A 20,237-nucleotide genomic window follows, 5' to 3' on the forward strand; every position below is an offset into this window, starting at 1 on the left:
GAAGGACATATGAATGAAGAGATGGATGTATAGAAGGACAGACAGGTAAAAGGACAAATGAATGGGTGGATGAATGAATAGATGGATGGCTGTGTAGAAGAACACAAAGATGGAAGGACAAATTAATGAGTGGATGAATGAATGGATGGACTTGTAGAAGGACAAAAGGACAAAGAAATTGGAGGATGAATTAATTCATGGGTGTGTAGAAGGAAACACAGACGGAAGGACAAATTAATGGGAGGATGGATTAATCTGATGGGTGTGTAGGACAGAAGGACATATGAATGAAGAGATGGATGAATGGATGGATGTATAGAAGGACAGACAGTTAAAAGGACAAATGAATGGGTGGATGAATGAATGGATGAGTGTGTAAACCAAAACGCAGACAGAAGGAAAAATGGATGGATGGATGGATACATTAATGGATGGCTGTATAGAAGGACACACAGATGAAGGACAAATGAGTTGGTGGATGAAGGAATCGATAACTGTGTAGAAAGACAAATGAGTGGGTGTGTAAAAGGACACATATATGGAAGGGCAATGAATGGGTGGATGAAAAAAAGGATGGGTGTGCTAAAGGATGGAAGGACAAATGAAGGGATGGATGAATGAATGGATGGGTGTATAGAAGGACATACAGACAAAAGAACAAATGAATGGGTGGATAAATGAATGGACTGACATACCCACCATTCCCTGGGCACTTTTTATTCCTGCAGTCACATAAAACCAAATGATTCTATTTAAGGTGAAGTAGCAACCCTCATCTTTCATGAATATTTGATGCTCTACAGCAGTTTGGTCATTGGCTTTGCAAATTATATTAACTTGTGTCTATAGCCAAAACTTGATTAATTCTAGCTTGGGATAGAGTAGGGAAAGATAAGAATCACTGTTGAGTTTCTATTGCTGTGTGCTTCCTTGGAAAGTTACCGTCTCTGTTTGTGTTGGTGACCATTGTGACCGAAACAGGAAGTGCTGGTAAATCCAGGTCTCTGATCGAGAAATTTTTTCCACAACCCCACCATTTCCATTCAACAGAAGTTGATCTGACAATCGACTTCTGTCGAACGGGGACCTCCCTACATGGATTGAAATTTAGCCCGTTTCTGCTGAACTATCTATCTATAGCCAGCTTAAAGTGGAGCTCCACCCAAAAGGGGAAGCTCTACTTGTCTGCCTCCTCCCCCCCTCCGCTGCCATATTTGGCACCTTTCAGGGAAGAGAGGGGAGCGGGTACCTGGTTTTGACAGGTACCCACTCCCACTTCTGGCTGAGTTCACCATAGCCGTTCCGCCCCCCTCCTCCTTCCCCCGTCACCGGGCCATTCAAATAGCGCAGCACGATTCGTGCATGCGCAGTAGGGAACCGGCTGTGATGACCTTCAATAAGGTCTATAGTTTAAATAACATGTCATAGATGTATTACTTATCCTTGTAAACTAACATATTCCATACTTATTTTTTAAATTTTTTTCCAGGAGAAAACAAAAAACATCTTTGTAAAAAAGGCAAAAACATTTTTTCCCCAATTTTTCTGTTTTTTTTTTTTTTCAGGTCTTCCCATCTTGCACTTCCACTGCGCTACTTTAACTGACAATTGCATGGTCAAACAAAATTTGTTTTGACTCAAATAGGGCTTTCTTTTAGTGGTACTTGATCACCTCTGGGTTTTTTTATTTTTTATTATATAAACAAAAAAGAACAAGAATTTTGAAAAAATAAAAAACAATATTTTTTACTTTCTGCTATTAGACATATCCAATAAAAAAATGAAATCTCTTAATAAATTTAGGCCAAAATGTATTCTGCTACATGCGTTTGGTAAAAAAAATCCCAATAAGTGTATATTGAAAGTTATAGCATCTACAAACTATAGTATACATACTGAAACATTTTTTTATACTAGTAATGGCAGTGATCAGCGACTTAGTCGGACGGCGGGAAATCTGACACCAACTGACACTTTGTGGGAACTAACTAACTGCCACTGACATCACCAGTGACATTATTACAGTGATCAGTGCTAATAATATGCACTGTCACTGTACTAATGACACTGGGCGGGAAAAGGGCGATCAAGGGGTTAAAAATGTGCCTAATAAGTGTTTATGTGTGCACTGCTTTTACTGGGGATCTAGTTGTTTTCATTCCCTGCTTAGTAGGGAATGAAAAGGCAAGCAGATCCCCTGTCACAGAACACAGCTCTGTATTGATTACACTCACAAAGCTATGTTCAGGGAGGATGAGAGCCGATCACTGGGTGCCGGTAGTCAATCACTGGCCTGGACCTGGTGATCGGCATGTGCTGTGACGAATCATAGCACAGCCAGGCAGGCATGCGCATGCACACACCCTACCTGGAAATGCAGAACCATATCTATATAGATATATATCGATATATATAGATATATATCGATATATATCTATATAGATAGATCTATATCTATAGATATAGATAGATATATCTATCTATATCTATAGATATAGATATATCTATATAGATATAGATATATACAGTCAGGTCCATAAATATTGGGACATCGACACAATTTTAATCTTTTTGGCCACCACAATGGATTTCAAATGAAACGAACAAGATGTGCTTTAACTGCAGACTTTCAGCTTTCATTTGAGGGTATTTACATCCAAATCAGGTGAACTGTGTAGGAATTACAACAGTTTGTATATGTGCCTCCCACTTTTTAAGGGACCAAAAGTAATGGGACAATTGGCTGCTCAGCTGTTCCATGGCCAGGTGTGTGTTATTCCCTCATTATCCCATTTACAAGGTGCAGATAAAAGGTCCAGAGTTCATTTCAAGTGTGCTATTTGCATTTGGAATCTGTTGCTGTCAACTCTCAATATGAGATCCAAAGAGCTGTCACTATCAGTGAAGTAAGCCATCATTAGGCTGAAAAAAGAAAAAACAAACCCATCAGAGAGATAGCAAAAACATTAGCTGTGGCCAAATCAACTGTTTGGAACATCCTTAAAAAGAAAGAACGCACCGGTGAGCTCAGCAACACCAAAAGACCCGGAAGACCACGGAAAACAACTGTGGTGGATGGCCGAAGAATTTTTTCCCTGGTGAAGAAAACACCCTTCACAACAGTTGGCCAGATCAAGAACACTCTCCAGGAGGTAGGTGTATGTGTGGCAAAGTCAACAATCAAGAGAAGACTTCACCAGAGTGAATACAGAGGGTTCAAAACAAGATGTAAACCATTGGTGAGCCTCAAAAACAGGAAGGCCAGATTAGAGTTTGCCAAACAACATCTAAAAAAGCCTTCACAGTTCTGGAACAACATCCTATGGACAGATGAGACCAAGATCAACTTGTACCAGAGTGATGGGAAGAGAAGAGTATGGAGAAGGAAAGGAACTGCTCATGATCTAAAGCATACCACCTCATCAGTGAAGCGTGGTGGTGGTAGTGTCATGGCGTGGGCATGTATGGCTGCCAATGGAACTGGTTCTCTTGTATTTATTGATGTGACTGCTGACAAAAGCAGCAGGATGAATTCTGAAGTGTTTCGGGCAATATTTCGGGCATATTCAGCAAAATGTTTCAGAACTCATTGGACGGCGCTTCACAGTGCAAATGGACAATGACCTGAAGCATACTGCGGAAGCAACCAAAGAGTTTTTTAAGGGAAAGAAGTGGAATGTTATGCAATGGCCAAGTCAATCACCTGACCTGAATCTGATTGAGCATGCATTTCACTTGCTGAAGACAAAACTGAAGGGAAAATGCCCCAAGAACAAGCAGGAACTGAAGACAGTTGCAGTAGAGGCCTGGCAGAGCATCACCAGGGATGAAACCCAGCGTCTGGTGATGTCTATGTGTTCCAGACTTCAGGCTGTAATTGACTGCAAAGGATTTACAACCAAGTATTAAAAAGTGAAAGTTTGATGGATGATTGTTAATCTGTCCCATTACTTTTGGTCCCTTAAAAAGTGGGAGGCACATATACAAACTGTTGTAATTCCTACACCGTTCGCCTGATTTGGATGTAAATACCCTCAAATTAAAGCTGAAAGTCTGTAGTTAAAGCACATCTTGTTTGCTTCATTTCAAATCCATTGTGGTGGTGTATAGAGCCAAAAAGATTAGAATTGTGTCGATGTCCCAATATTTATGGACCTGACTGTGTATATATATATATATATATATATATATATATATATATATATATATATATTAATATATATATATATATATATATCTATAGAAATATAGATATATATGTATATATATGTATAATATTCTGCGCAGCCGGCCCTCACTGTCACAGTAGCTGTACAGTGTGCGGTCAGCAAGTGGCGTCACTATTCTGTGGACACTGATGTATTTTATGCTTTTATAGTATATTGTAATGATATGCATATCTTACCAGGTCCAAAACACTGGGAATGAGATTATGTTATGTTATGAAATGTTATGTTATGAAAATGAATTAAAATATCTGTCTACTGCCTATAGTCTTTTATGACTAGGATATGTTCTTGAGTATAAAGGATTCTTTTCTGCATTTTTGCCACGTTTTCCCCTTCGAGGGTGAATTTATGTGTCTAAAAAAAATAGTACAGTATACCTAAACCCAAAAACAAAAACGAAATTGTGATATATTGCAGCTTTTTTATTTTTAGATGTGGTGGCATTAGTTTTTCTTTAGGTTTTTTTTCCCCTTTATTTTTGCCCAGTGATCCTTACGGTAACACACTAGGGCGACATCATCCACTTGCTGTATAGAAGTGTTGTCACCCTTGGACAGGTCTACAGAATACCCCCTCCTCATCTATATTACATGGGGGGGGGGGGGGGTAGTGGTGTTCTGTAGTACATAGAAGATAGCTGACAAACAAACCAGCAAAAGTAAAGCCTCGTACACACGGTACGATTGTTGGCCAACTGAGCGTCTGAATTTTGTCAAAAGGGCGTGTGCCAGGAACTTGTCTTGTATACTAACGGTACACAATTGTCGTGTCACAAACACGAACGTAGTGATGTACTACGAGGAATTTCAGCTCTTGAGCGCTACCCTTTGGGCCCCTTCTGCTAATTTCGTGTTTGGTGAGCATGGATTCCGAGCATGCGTGTTTGTACTTTCAACTTTTATGTGACAGATTTGTGTACGGACCATACGAAAATCTGACGTCAAACCTCTGTCCGCCTAAAAATTTACTAGCTGGTCATCCAAAAACTGGACAAAATTTGTCAAAAGGAGCGTACTAACGGTAAGATTTTAGGTCAACAGTCTGTCAACAGACAATCCCCTGCCAACAATCGTACCATGTGTATGAGGCTTTAGTCTAATGTATCAGGTGCAACCTAAGTACACAGAAGTCTGTCCAGCACTTCAGTGTTCACAGGGAGGAGTACATTCTGCAGGTAGCCCTTTACTATACTTTTTGTTAAATAGATTTGATTGAGGTTTTAACAATGTTAAATACAAAGAGAATGTAGAGAATGGCCTGTGCATGGGTTACATTAACAAGGTTTCAGTACACAAGTTACAGTGCCATCTGATGTAACATGAACATGTGGTCAATAGGCCAGGTCAGCCTGATGTGAGATATAGTGCACTAATAAATCCATGGGCGAAAGAAAGTTAAGAAGGACAGGAAGGTGAGTGACGGATAAGGGTAGAGGTGCGAGGGGATCAGCGGTTAGGGTGCCCTCTGAATCTTGTGGGCCAGCTGGAAGGAATTGCAATAAGTTAATTAATCTAAAGAGCCAAGAGGCAGCAGTAAAAATTTGAGAAGAAAAGGTGTTGGATCCATGGGGACCACACCTACTCAAAGAATGCCAATTTATTGTTCAGTGTGACAGTCATTTCAATGCTGGGCATCATCCACAATATTCTGGATCTAATGTCAAATGGATCCAAGCTATTGGATGTCCATGTTTTTTCTATAGTCTGTTAAGCTGTCATGAAGATATGTGTCATTAGCGTCAACTGAGAGTGTGTGATTCCCTCCGGGTGCTTGGGAAGTAACGCTTCTAATGGGTCTTTGTAAAGATGTTGCTGGAAAAGTGTATTTGGCATACTATAGATCTCCAACCAAAAAGTATGTGCCACCAGGCATGCCCCCCAAATATGTAAAAATGTGCCAATTGTATTGCATTCCTGGAAACATTGCAGGCAAAATCCTTATTACCCTATTATCTGGGTAATACAAGATGCTGTTACATGTGTTTGCAGTCTGGACAACACTGCACAGACACTGCTATGAGAGAATGCCAACTGCTGCAGAGAAGTTCCTGAGGCTCAGGATTCAGTGTGCACAGGAAGAGAGGGTCTGCAGCTAGCCCTTTTCCATCTAGATAAAGATAGTTCTCTGTGTGCACCACAAAGGATACAGCAACTTTGACTGACCCTACCTGATTTCTTTTATGAGGAGGTAAGTAAAATCTTGGACAGAGGGATGGTTGTGGTCATGGTATACCTGGATTTTGCAAACATGTTTGACACAGTTCCCCACACGCGGCTTATGTGTAAGGTAAAGTCTACAGGCTTGGAAATATCATTTTTTAAATAGATAGAAAACTGGCTAAAAGACTGAATTCAGAGAGTAGTGGTTTGCACTTTACACTTCATGCCCACAGGTACAATCATTACTTCCCTCTTTCAACCCCACCACTATAGATGAGGTTGCTAAACTACTTGCTAACGTCCACCTTACCACCTGCCCTCTGGATCCTGTTCACTCGCAAATGCTACGTTCACCCTTTGGCTCTATGCTACACTCTCTAACCCACATCTTCAATCTCTCCCTCTCTTCTGGCATATTCCCCAACTCTCTAAAACATGCACTTGTCAGACCATACTTAAAAAGCCCTCACTGGACCCATCCAATCTTAACAACCTACGCCCCATCTCCTTGCTTACCTTCTTATCCAAACTCTTACAACCGACTGAGCGTCCACCTGGCTGATAATAGCCTTCTTGATCCCCTTCAGTCTGGATTTCGTCCTCAACATTCCACAGAAACTGCTCTCCTAAAACTAACAAACGATCTACTAACAGCCAAAACCAATCGACACTATTCTGTACTCCTAATCCTGCACCTCTCTGCTGCCTTTGATATGGTTGACCACCCCCTCCTCCTCAAAAAACTCCACGCCTTTGGTCTCTGTGACTGTACTCTTTGCTGTTTCTCTTCCTACTTATCCAACCGCACCTTTAACGTTTCTTACAACTCTACTTCCTCCTCTCCTCTTCCTTTCTCTGTCGGCGTCCCCCAAGGTTCTGTTCTTGGACCTCTCCTATTTTCAATCTACACCTCCTCCCTAGGTCAGCTGATAGCCTCCCATGGCTTCCAATACCACCTCTATGCTGACGACACCAAAATCTATTTCTCTACCCCTCAGCTCACTCCCTCTGTCTCCTCACGTATCACTAATTTACTATCAGATATATCAGTCTGGATGTCACACCACTTCCTCAAACTCAATCTATCCAAAACCGAACTTATAATTTTTCCTCCCCCGTATGCCCCTTCCCCTGATCTCTCTGTCAAAATCGATGGCACAACTATAAGCCCATCCCCACATGCCAAGGTTCTAGGTGTAGTCCTGGACTCTGAACTCTCCTTTAAGCACCACGTCCAATCACTGTCCAAACCTTGCCGCCTCAACCGCTGCAACATCTCCAAAATACGCCCCTTTCTAACCAATGACACAATAAAGCCCTTAATTCACTTGCTGGTCATCTCTCGCCTCGACTACTGCAACTCACTGCTCATTGGCTTACCTCTACATAGTCTATCACCTCTTCAATCCATCATGAATGCTGCTGCCAGACTCATCCACCTTACCAATCGCTCTGTGTCTGCTACCCCTCTCTGTCAATCCCTCCACTGGCTTCCTCTCACCCAATAAATTCAAAATACTAACAACTACTTACAAAGCCATCCACAATTTAGCCCCCAGCTACATCACTAGCCTAGTCTCTAAATACCAACCTACCCATTCTCTTCGTTCCTCTCAAGACCTCCTGCTCTCTAGCTCCCTCGTCACCTCCTCCCATGCTCGCCTCCAGGACTTTTCCAAAGCCTCTCCAATCCTATGGAATGCCCTACCCCAATCTGTCTGCTTATCTCCTACTCTATTAGCTTTTAGATGATCCCTCAAAACCCTTCTATTCAGAGAAGCCAACCCACACCTAACAACTGTATATTCATTTTCTCCATCAGCTCACCCCCACAGTTATTACCTTTTGTTTCCACTTGACCCTCCCTTCTTGACCCTCCCTTGTAAGCTCTAACAAGCAGGTCTCTGATCTAACGAGCAGGCCTCTGGTCCCTCCTGTATTGATTTGTATTGTAAGAGTACTATCTGCCCTCATGTTGTAAATCGCCACGCAAACTGTTGGCGCTATACAAATCCTGAATTAAAATAATAATGACTCTTACTCTGAATGGTCTAATGTTATCAGTGGTGTACCCCAAGGTTCAGTGTTGGTACACTTACTTTTTAATACCTGTATAAATGATATAGGGTCTGGAATTAAAAGTAACATTTTTGTCTTTGCAGATGACACCAACTATCCAGTGGAATAACGTCCTTACAGGATGTCTCCAATTAACAAGCCAACCTCAATGCACTGTCTAATTGGGCAACTGAGTGGCAAATGAGGTTTAATGTTGATAAATGTAAATGTATGCACTTGGGGGCTAAGAATATGCATGCATCATACATAATAGGGGGAGTGCAACTGGGGGAATCAATGGTGGAGAAGGATCTGGGGGTTTTGGTAGATCACAAGCTCAATAATAGCATGCAATGCCAAGCTGCGGTTTACAAAGCAAGCAAAATCCTTTCTTGTATTAAGAGAGGTATGGACTCCAGAGAGAGAGATATCATTTTGGCCCCCTGCACAAATCATTAGTAAGACCTCATCTGGAATATGCAGTTCAGTTTTGGGCACCAGTTCTCAAAAAGGATATCGGGGAACTGGAGAAAGTGCAGAGAAGGGCAACCAAACTGATAAGAGGCATGGAGGACCTCAGCTATGAGGAAAGATTAGAGCAACTGAATCTATTCCTGGAGGATGGGGTAAACAGCTCAATCACTGTATTTGCAGACGATACTAAGTTAAGCAGGGCAATAACTTCTCCGCAGGATGTGGAAACCTTGCAAGAAGATCTGAACAAATTAATGGGGTGGGCAACTACATGGCAAATTAGGTTTACTGTAGAAAAATGTAAAATAATGCATTTGGGTGGCAAAAATATGAATGCAATCTACTCACTTTGGGGTGAACCTCTGGGGGAATCTAGGATGAAAAATCACCTGGGGGTCCTAGTAGATGACAGGCTCAGCAATGGCATGCAATGCCAAGCTGCTGCTAACAAAGCAAACAGAATTTTGGCATACATTAAAAAGGTTAACTCCAGAGATAAAATGATAATTCTCCTGCTCTATAACACTTTGGTCCGGCCTCACCTAGAGTATGCTGTCCAGTTCTGGGCACCAGTTCTCAAGGAAGGATGTACTGGAAATGGAGCGAGTACAAAGAAGGGCAACAAAGCTAATAAAGTGACTGGAGGATTTTAGTTATGAAGAAAGGTTGCGAGAACTGAACTTATTCTTTCTGGAGAAGAGACGCTTGAGAGGGGATATGATTTCAATTTACAAATACCATACTGGTGGTGACCCCACAATAGGGATAAAACTTTTTTGCGGAAGGGAGTTTAACAAGACACGTGGCCACGCATTAAAATGAGAAGAAAAGAGGTTTAACCTTAAACTGCGTAGAGGGTTCTTTACTGTAAGAGCGGCGAGGATGTGGAATTCACTTCCACAGGCAGTGGTTTCAGCAAGGGCATTGATAGTGTCAAAAAACTATTAGATAAGCACCTGAATGACCACAACATACAGGAATATACAATGTAATAGTGACACATAATCACACACATAGGTTGGACTTGATGGACTTGTGTCTTTTTTCAACCTCACCTACTATGTAACTATATATTCCCTCTTGAGAAAGGGAGAATAAGGGGGGATATGATCAACATGTACAAATACATAAGTGGTCCATATAGTGAACTTGGTGTTGAGTTATTGTCAGGGCTGGGCTCAGCCCTTCCTTCTCAAAGCTGGCCGCTCAGCTGTCGACTAATTGCCAGCTCCTATCTCTCCACAGTGACTCACTTGTTGATGATATCCTGCTCGTCAGTCCTGCCTACTTAAGTAGTACAGTCCAGATGATCTCTGCCTTCGCCTTTGGTCACATCTCTAGAGACGCTCTTCTTTGTTCCTGTTAAAGACTTACTTGGCTGACATTCTTTCTGGCTCCAGATCCTTCTTGCTGTTCTACTACGCTGTTCTCTGGCTCCCTGACGTTTTGGCTTCTCTGACTATCCGTTCCGGTTCCTGAACTCTGGCTACGTTTTGACTACGTTTACTCTGTTTACCTTTTTTTTATTATTTTTAAACAAGTGAGATTTAACTGTACTTCTGTCTCAGTCTGATTCATGGTTTCTAACAGTTATTCACTTTAAGGTCATCACAGAGGACAAGGGGGAACTCTTTACGTCTAGAGGAAAAAAGATTTCATCTCCAAATACAGAAAGGTTTCTTCACAGTAAGAGCTGTGAAAATGTGGAATACATTCCCTCCAGAGGTGTGTAGTGCTTACCCCTGAAGGAGCGGCTGATTTTATTTGGGTCTTTGCCGTCACCCCCTTACCTGTATTTCCACCAGACACTGGACTTAGAGTCTATATTAGGCCTTATGCCCACCAATGTATGCACCAGTCACTTCGTTATATTTCTGATGCTTTATTGCATAACTTTTGAAGAAGTAGCAGTAAAGAGGTAGAAAGGGAGTTGCAGGAGGGTTCAGATATCTTATGCAGATCACTGAGGAATTTGAGATCCTGAAGACAAACACACCTAAAGTCACCAGATCTTTGCCCACCCGGATAGGCCTCTCTCACTGACCTAGCAGCCGGAATGGCGCACAGATAAAAAGTCTCTGCCACAGACTTGAGAAGAACAAAATGGTTGTACGATCCTCTGCCACGGGATTTAGTATTAGTTGAGCAGCAAACACAGTACCAGAACCTTTAAGCCGACCCGGCAGTACTGTGCTGTAGGTTGGTTAAGTATAGGTGCATCCTCCAAGTAAGTTACCAGGCCCTCCTGAGAGACCAGCCTTCATCCTGGCTCTCTCCAGCAAGGGTCCTCCCCTGGACCTCCTCAGCTTGGCTCAGCTTCTTCCTAACAGGCAAGACAGCCTAAGGACCACCTCTGTGGTAGTAGGCCCCAGACAGACTTCTGGGCCTACTCGTAGTCACATAGCCTCGGGCCAGCGTGGCCCCGAGGCAGGAGAACAGTCACCACATACCTTAGGCCAGGAGGGCCAGGAGGTAAGAGAGAAACAAAAATGGCAGCTGTACCTTAAGTACCCTCTCCCAGAATGCACAGCTGTGGACCACCCCCACTGGGTTACTTCTGAGAAAGAAGAGCACTCAATACACTTCAGCCTGTTGCTCTTCCAACACTGGCCTGTGGTGACAACGACACCTACAGACAACAGTGTGGAACTACATGCAACACAGCCAATGCTGGAACAGAAGCTAATTTAGCCACAGATTAAATCTGAACTATATACAGAACAGATAACCCCCTAAATTTACATACAAGCGCCTGATCAACAGTAACTATGTATACCCCCCCACCTTGTAGGCTAGGGCATGTCTATGACACTCAGTGGGTCTTGTGGATGGCTGGGTGTCACCCAGACAGGAAGCGTGCCTGCCCTTCAATGCAAATTCTGAGGCACACCGTGTGGTGGGAAGGAGAGCAAATTAAAGAACAGCATACATGTAGTTTGTTTTTACCAAGCACCAGGAACAGAAGTAGATAGGACATAAACAGACAAGGCTGGAGTTCTCCTTTGATTGTTCCCCATGTTTATGAATGTTGCAGGCAAGTGGATCTCATAAATAGTATTTGGCTTTGGAAATTGTAATAGGGTTTACGTTATGTTACCAGTTATGATGTAAACAGCATATAGCGCAGTTCTTCTTTAATAAAAGTGTGTTGAGTTTGTCACAATGTGGAAAGTCCAATATGCTAGCTGAGTGAGGAGATAGAATAAATTCCCAGGTGGACTGACTTCCCAGAATGCCACTGCTGGGACAACACAATGAGGACAGTTATTTAAAGCCTGAACTAGTTACAGCACTGCAGAGATGTACTGTGATCCACAAACCTGCCAAGACAAATGATACAGGCCGTGTCTGGCTCCTTTCCAGGATAATATACATGCAGTCCTATATAGGTGAGATACATGTAGTTCATCTCGTTCAGAAGGAACGCGTAGTAAATGGCTAATATAATATATATATATATATATATATATATATATATAATAAATGGCTAATATATATATATATATATATATATATATATATATATATATATATCTTACAAGCTGGTTTATGTAAAAACTTTTATTAAAGGTATACTCCATCTATTATGGAAAGTGAAGATTTGAAATGTATACGGGGACACGATCCACCCAAGGCTTATGCTATTCGACTAGACACAGTTCACCTGTTAACCCACTAACTTCTCATATGTCTCAAGGACCTTAATGCAAGATTTCCCTGTCCTAGTTTCTGGCTCTGCTCCTGCCCACCCCGAAGTTTGGGGTTTTCTTGAATCACCTCAGTTTGCCGCATTGTGAGGGGCCAATTGAGTTGGGAGTATAATAGTGATATAATCTTGTGACAGGTGTGTGGGTATAGGTGTGTTGAAAAATTGTGAGTGGGGTTGCAAGATCTTTGTCCCGGAAACTAATAATCCAATGTCTAATTTGCGTGTACTGGAAAAGCTTGGACACGGGAGCTTTGAAACGGTCTTGAATAGCTTGCCACAAGGGAATGGAACCTTTTTCCAAAAAGAAGAAGGCGGAGAAGGTCCACCAACGGAAAGCTGAGGGGGAGTCAAGACCCGGCTGAAAGAGAGGGTTATCTGTGAGGGGAAGTAGGGGGTTATAGGGGGAAATTAGAGTACTCTTCCTATTTCTAATAAAAATTGAATTCAAAATACAAGGACCTTTCATATTGGCCATGACAGGTGTACAAATTTGATAACTCACAGAGATCTCACAGAAGAAGTGTCTGACCCCTAGGCAGGTAACTTGTTCACCATCTACCAAAAGCTGAAATGCCAGTTTTGGGAATCGAAGAAGAAAAGACTGCTGGCACTGTTGGGGCACAGGAAATTTATATCTTGTCCACTTACAACTTCAGATTTTTCTGATGGCTAAAAACAGATGAGTGACTTTGACTCGCAGCAAGGAAAGAGATTATATTAGCATATAATTCTGACATTTTTCTGACACTGCACAGACACTACTATGAGAAAATGCCAATGGCTACTGAGGAATTCCAGAGGCTCAGAAAAGGGGCTGACCCTTTTTCATCCAGTTAATAATTGCTCTCTGTGTGCACCACAAAGGATATAGCAGCTATGACTGACACCCGCTGTAAGCCCAGGGGATGTGTCTAGAACAGTAAGTGGGTCTTGTGGGTGAACGACATACTTCACTCAAGTGTGCCATCTGCAATGCCCTTCAATGAAAATAAAATTCAGTGCCTTCCAACTGTGCAACTGTGATCCTGCATACTTACCCTGTCACATGGGCTTCCCAGGGCCTGTGGCGTTGACAAGGATAGCAGGTAAGTGTTTGGGAATAGGGCGTAACACATGGACCGGGGGAGGTTTTTTGTTTTTTTTTACCTTCATGTTGTGAATTTATTATGGTAAAAAACATCATTTTAAGGGCCTAGTCACGCTTGTCCATTTTGATGCAGCAAAAACTGCGGCTTACAATGCAAGAGGTCCAGCCAGGAGTCTTTGGTAAGCTGAACACCAACTAATGTACATAGTAGCGAAAAGACCGTAGACAAGAAGTGACCCAGCATTGGGCAGGTCCACTAAATATGGAGGACATATCTAGTGGTTGGGCATCCTCGAAAGCAAAGTCCCGCGTGTCCGGGGATCATGTGAGCTAATCTGGCAGGGACCATGTTCCACCTGGTCATCACTTTATAAGCCGATTCAGTATAGTAATGGTTATTGTACAGAAAATAATAGAGGATAATATGGCCTGCCAATCAAGGGGCTATTTATGTGCTTTCAAGTCATCCTCCCTTCTAGCCACATAGGCGTGAACAGTAGAAGAGGCAACCGATTGAGATGGGAGTATGCTAGGTAGATAAGCTTATAGACTTTAAGAGCCTAATCACGCTTGTTAATTTTACAGCAGCAAAACCTGCAGCTTACAATGCAAGAGGGCCAGCTAGGAGTCTTTAGTAAGCTGAACACCAACTAATGTACATAGTAGCAAAAAAACCCTAGACTAGAAGCGGCCCAGCATTGGGCAGGTCCACCAAATATGGAGGACATATCCAGTGGTTTGGCATCCTCAAAAGCAAAGTCCTGCGTGTCCGGGGATCATGTGAGCTAATCTGGCCATGTACCACCTGGCTATCACTTTATAAAACGATTCAGTATAGTAATGTTAATTTTTACAGGAAATATTAGAGGACCAACTGGCCTGCCAATCTAGGGGCTATTTATGGGCTTTCAAGTCTTCCTCCCATCTAGTAACATAGGCATGAACAGTAGAAGAGGGCAGCCAATTGAGTTGGGAGTATACTAGAAAGATAAGCTTGTGATAGGTGTGTGGGTACAGATGTGTTGAAAAATGGTGAGCGGGGTTGAAAGATCTTTGTCCCGGAAACTAGTAATCCAGTGCCTAATTTGCATGTACTGGAAAAGCTTGGGCTTTGAAATGGTCTTGAATAGCATGCCACAAGGGAATGGAACCTTTTTCCAAAAAGGAGAAGGCAGAGAAGGGCCACCAACGGAAAGCTGAGGGGGAGTCAAGACCCGGCTGAAAGAGAGGGTTACCTGTGAGGGGAAGTAGGGGGTGATAGGGGGAATGTAGAGTACTTAAGTATTTGACAGTATCTCAAACTCTTAAACTGTGTTGCAGAAGGGGGCTCAGGGTTAAGGGACGGTGGGAGGGGTCGATTTGTTTTTTCTTTTCATTAAAGTGCGCATAGAACTACATGTTCATCTAATGCCGCGTACACGCGACTGGACTTTCCGGCAGAAAAGGTCCGACGGAATCATTCCGTCGGACATTCCGATCGTGTGTGGGCTTCATCGGACCTTTCCTTTCGAAAATTCTGACGGACCTAGAAATAGAACATGTTTCAAATCTTTCCGACGGACTCAATTCCTATCGAGAAAACGACACAAGGGCAGCTATTGGCTACTGGCTATTGAACTTCCCTTTTCTAGTCCCGTCGTACGTCATCACGTTCTAAACGACCGGACTTTGGTGTGATCGTGTGTAGGCAAGTCTGTTTCATCGGAACTCCGTTGGAAAGTCCGTCAGAGTAGAGAGTCCGGTTGTGTGTAGGCGGCAAAAGAATACCTGTCAATGCTGCTGCACAATTACACTGAACAGAAAACAGCATTGTCACCCTATTAAAGGAAGTGGAAATAAAAATGATTTACTGGCAGGATCAACGGGGGGGGAGAGGGCATTTTAAAAAAAACAAAAGTTGTTGAGTTAATGCTAGTGGCAGTCTTTATCATACAAGTCATTTTTGATTTTGCTGATAGTTACACTTTAAAATAGAGGCGCATATAACATCCACATTCAAGGTACTGGCAAGCCACGCCACACTCTAAACTGGCCTCATAGAGATAAGACACGCATTACAGTGTGAGCGATGCTTTATACATTTTATTCACAAAGAAAGGGACAGTCAACACATAGATGGCAGCTGTGAGTGTGGCACCAGCCGTAAGGTAGAAATGTGGCACAACAGCTATATAGTGTTTTAAAATTACTGCAATACAACCTTTGTCCAACTTAGCATCAGTACAATACAACTAGAGGCAATATATGTTCTTTGTTATACAGTGATATCATGGGCAATGGAAAATGACTGGGCAGCCCTCCCTAACATTGCTGCTGGTGTTCTGGGAACAGTGGTTGCTGAGCCAGGTGAAAATGATTGTTGCAGTGATGCACGTTTGTTGCAGTGATGCACGTTTGTTGCAGTGATGCATGTTTGTTGCAGTGATGCATGTTTGTTGCAGTGATGCACATTTGAGAACACTACATAAAACTCAGATCAAAGTGGAACTCTGGGCAAGATAAAAAAATTATATATGATGCAGACTGTCAATAGCAGTAACACATCAGACTTTTCTGTAGCAGTTTCATCATCTATTGATTCTGCCAGTAGATTCCTAATTTTCCCACTGTGTTATAAGCTAACTCCATCTCTTGTATCGTGTTACACCCATATCCACTTCAGCTCCGGAAGATTTACCCTCCTTCAACGACCAGGCCATTTTTTGCGATAAGGCACTTCAAATGACAACTGCACGGTCGTGCAACGCTGTATCCAAATAAAATGTATGTCTTTTTTTCCCACAAATACAGTACAGTTTTCTTTTGGTGGTATTTGATCACCTCTGCAGTTTTTATTTTTTGCACTACAAACAAAAAAAGGCCAACAATTTTGAAAAAAAAATCATTTTTTTTACTTTCTGCTATAAAACATATCCAATAAAAAAAAATGTAAGGCCAATATGTATTTTGCTACATATTTTTAGTAAAAAATAATCCCAATAACCGTATATATTGATTGGTTTGCGCAAAAGTTATAGGGGTTGATTTACTAAAGGGAAATGTGCACGTTGCAAAGTGCAGTTGCTCCAGAGCTTAGTAAATGAGCAGAAACTCTGCTGGCTTCCATCATCCAATCATGTGCAAGCAAAAACACAGTTTTTTTTTATTTTCCTTGCACGTGATTAGATACTCTTTGAAAAGTGAAGCCTTACCTTGTTTACTAAACTCTGGAGCAACTGCATTTGCAGAGGGCAACCGCACTTTGCAAAGTTCACAGTCTATTTGCCTTTAGTAAATCAACCCCTTAGCGTCTACAAACTATGGGATATATTTATGGAATTTTTATTAATTTTTTTCTTGTAATGCAGCGATCAGTGACTTATAGCAGGACTGCGATATTGCGGTGGACAAATCAGACACCTAACTGACACTTTTTGGGGACCAATGACACCAATACAGTGATCAGTGCTAAAAATATGCACTGTACTAATGACACTGGCTGGGAAGGGGTTAAGATCATGGGCGATCAAAGGGTCAACTGTGTGCCTAACCAGTGCTTTTTCACTGTGGGGGAGGTACTTGAACTATGGGAAGGCATTGATCCATGTTCCTGCTTTGCCTAAACACAGGATCAATGCCTTACCTACTGACAGAACGGCAATCTGCCTTGTTTACAAAGTCAGATCGCCGTTCTGGCTCTGTAACGAATGATCGGCGTGTGCCAGTGGGCATTGAGTCTGCGGTACACGAAGATCATCTCCCGCTGTGTATAATCAATGATCCTGTACAAGAGAGCTGCTGTGCTGCCGTACATACACAGTATACGATCGGCAAGTGGGTATTTAGGGTGTAACATGGAACATGGCGCAAACAGGCCCCCACCCTCAAACTGCTACCCTCTGTTGGGATGGGTTCTTCTCCCCTGCAGCAGCTGCCTCTGAGTACACAGGCGCATCATTTATTCACAGAGGTCTATAAATTAATCAACTACAAGTCCAAGACTTGTAGTTCTCAAAGGAATACAAGTACTGTGCTCATCACACTCGTAGTTCATTGATGCTCTAACTGAAAGCCCATACCTCAATATGGACAAAGAGCTGGAGGAAGGGTCTGCAGGAGCCTGGCACTGCCCACATGATTACTGATGATGGGTGCAATGATTTGCAGGCACCTTTGAAATAAAACAAAAATTAATAAATTAATAAGTAAATGCACATTTTTTTCCCCGCAAAAATATGTGCATTCATTATTTTGGACTATAGCCTTGTACACACAGTCGGATTGTTGGCCAATAAAACCGTGGACTTTTGTCCGAAGGGCGTTGGCCCAAACTTGTCTTGCATACACACGGCACACAATTGTTGGCCAACAGTCACGATCGTAGTGACGTACTACGTGGTTTTTCGGCTCTTTAGGGCCACCCTTTGGGCTCCTTCTGCTAATATCGTGTTAGTAGAAGTTTGGTGGGTGTTGATTCGCGCTTTTCTTTTCGCGCTTTTCATTTAGCGCTTTTCAGTTCCTGCTTTACAGTTCGTCTCTGAACGGCCGTTCGTCAAACAGACATGTTGCGGAATCGGAGGAGATAACGTGTTATTTATTATTGGCCTTGGAGTTATTGCTTTGACATTATTTTTTTGGTTGAATAATGATTTGATTTGGTATATTTTCTATATTTTTGGATGCATAGAATGCACTTTTTGGTTAAGTTCTATTGGCAGATAGCATGTCTAATATTATTTGTTTTCTTTTTTTAATAAAAAAAAATGTGTAGAATAATACTTGGCTATGTGTTTTACTTCAAATGACAGTTTGGGAGTAGGCAGTTACATTTAAAAAAATACAATGTCAAATTGACAAGGGACACCAACATAGTTGTTGTATCTTTGATCTTAAAAACTACGGGATAATAGAGTTGTGGCAACTTGCCCAAATTAAAAAAAAAAACATAATAATATTATTCTTGATATCATTAGAAAAAAAAAGCCTTTGAAAATTCGTTTGCAATAACTCCATCAGTATCACCAGCAAAGCAGCTGCATTATTATCCCATTAAAGAAGAAGAGATTTGTACACTGCTTTTCGAGATTTCATAATTTGCCTTGTCACGATTGTTAATTCTCCATTACATATGCTAGTTTACAGGACCGACCACTTTCCGGTTCGTCCTTGCTTCCGAGCATGCGTGTTTGTACTTTGGACTTTTGTCCGATAGACTTGTGTACACACGCTCGGAAAATCGGACAACAGACATTTGTCCGCGGAAAATGTTAAAACCTGCCATCCAACATTTGTCCGCGGAAAATCTGACAACAATTGTACGATGGAGCATACACACGGTCGGATTTTCCGCCAACAGCCTGTCATCACACATTTCCCGTCGGAAAATCCGATCGCGTGTACAAGGCTTTAGCCTTTAATTAACACAGAGTAGCCAAATTTAAAATATTTTAAATCTGCAGCTTTCAATAAAATACTAGCTGCTGGTCTTTACATGAAGGTCCTTGTGATGGCCCCTTCTGCTGTAGGGTGATAACTGCTTCCCAATGGCACTTCTGTGGTTTTCACCATGTCAGATGCACCCCTGGTGGAGACTACAACTGGACGTGCCTTTGCACATTAAGCATGTATGGCCCACCGTTGTCATCATCAGGAAAGCAGCTAGAAGTGATGTTCAACAAAAGTAAATGCAAGAAGGCTGCAAAAGATGTATACACCAAAGGATGGAAAGAGGTGAAAACAAGCACTTTAGTTTTAAAAAAATTATTATTATTTTTTTTTTTGATGCACAGTGCTTTAGCAAATGCATGTTATGGTTTTATATCTATTTTAAAGCACTACCCCGGCAAAGTTGTCTCATACCTCCCTCCTGCCCTATCTAATTTTTTCAGCAGCTTAAAAAATTATGTCACCTACACATGAGCGGTCTTTCCATCGGAAAAAACTTGGATGTTTTTTCAGACGGAATTCCGCTCAAGCTTGCCTTGCATGCACACGGTCACACAAAAGTTCTCTGAACTTTCGACCATCAAGAACGCCGTGATGTACAACACTACGACGAGCCGAGAAAATGAAGTTCAATGCTTCCGAGCATGCGTCGAATTGTTTCCGAGCATGCGTAGGAATTTTGCGCGTCGGAATTTGTACAGACGATCGCATTTTCGGAGAGGAACTTTTTCCGACCAAAAAATTGAGAACCTGCTCTCAATCTTTTGCTGGCGGGAATTCTGCCAGCAAAAGTCCGATGGAGTATACACACAGTCGCTTTTTCCGACCAAAAGCTCTCATCGCTCTTTTGCTGGCTGAATTTCCAATCGTGTGTACACGGCATTACTTTCTGGTTCTTCTTTTTACTCATCCTGTCTCTTGATGGTGCCGCTTCTCGGGAGTAACGACAACAGCAAGGTATATACAATCTCTGGTAAATTAGCGTGTAAAACTCCCGTTGTCTTATATAAAACCACTTGTAATATGTGTAATATTACAGTTCATAAAAGTTCATAAAACCTAAAAAAAAGTCCATAAATCTACAGGAAGGAATTGTG

The 20,237-nt window shown here is 42.0% G+C and overlaps 1 protein-coding gene across 7 annotated transcripts in view; it reads right to left on the bottom strand.

Moving 5' to 3' along the window:
* Positions 1-20,237, bottom strand: part of CACNA1A (calcium voltage-gated channel subunit alpha1 A) — a 363,579-nt gene that overhangs the window by 337,065 nt on the left and 6,277 nt on the right. The window lies entirely within an intron of this gene.

Source organism: Aquarana catesbeiana, linkage group LG03 (genome assembly GCF_042186555.1).
Source record: "Aquarana catesbeiana isolate 2022-GZ linkage group LG03, ASM4218655v1, whole genome shotgun sequence".
Classification (NCBI taxonomy): Eukaryota; Metazoa; Chordata; class Amphibia; order Anura; family Ranidae; genus Aquarana; species Aquarana catesbeiana.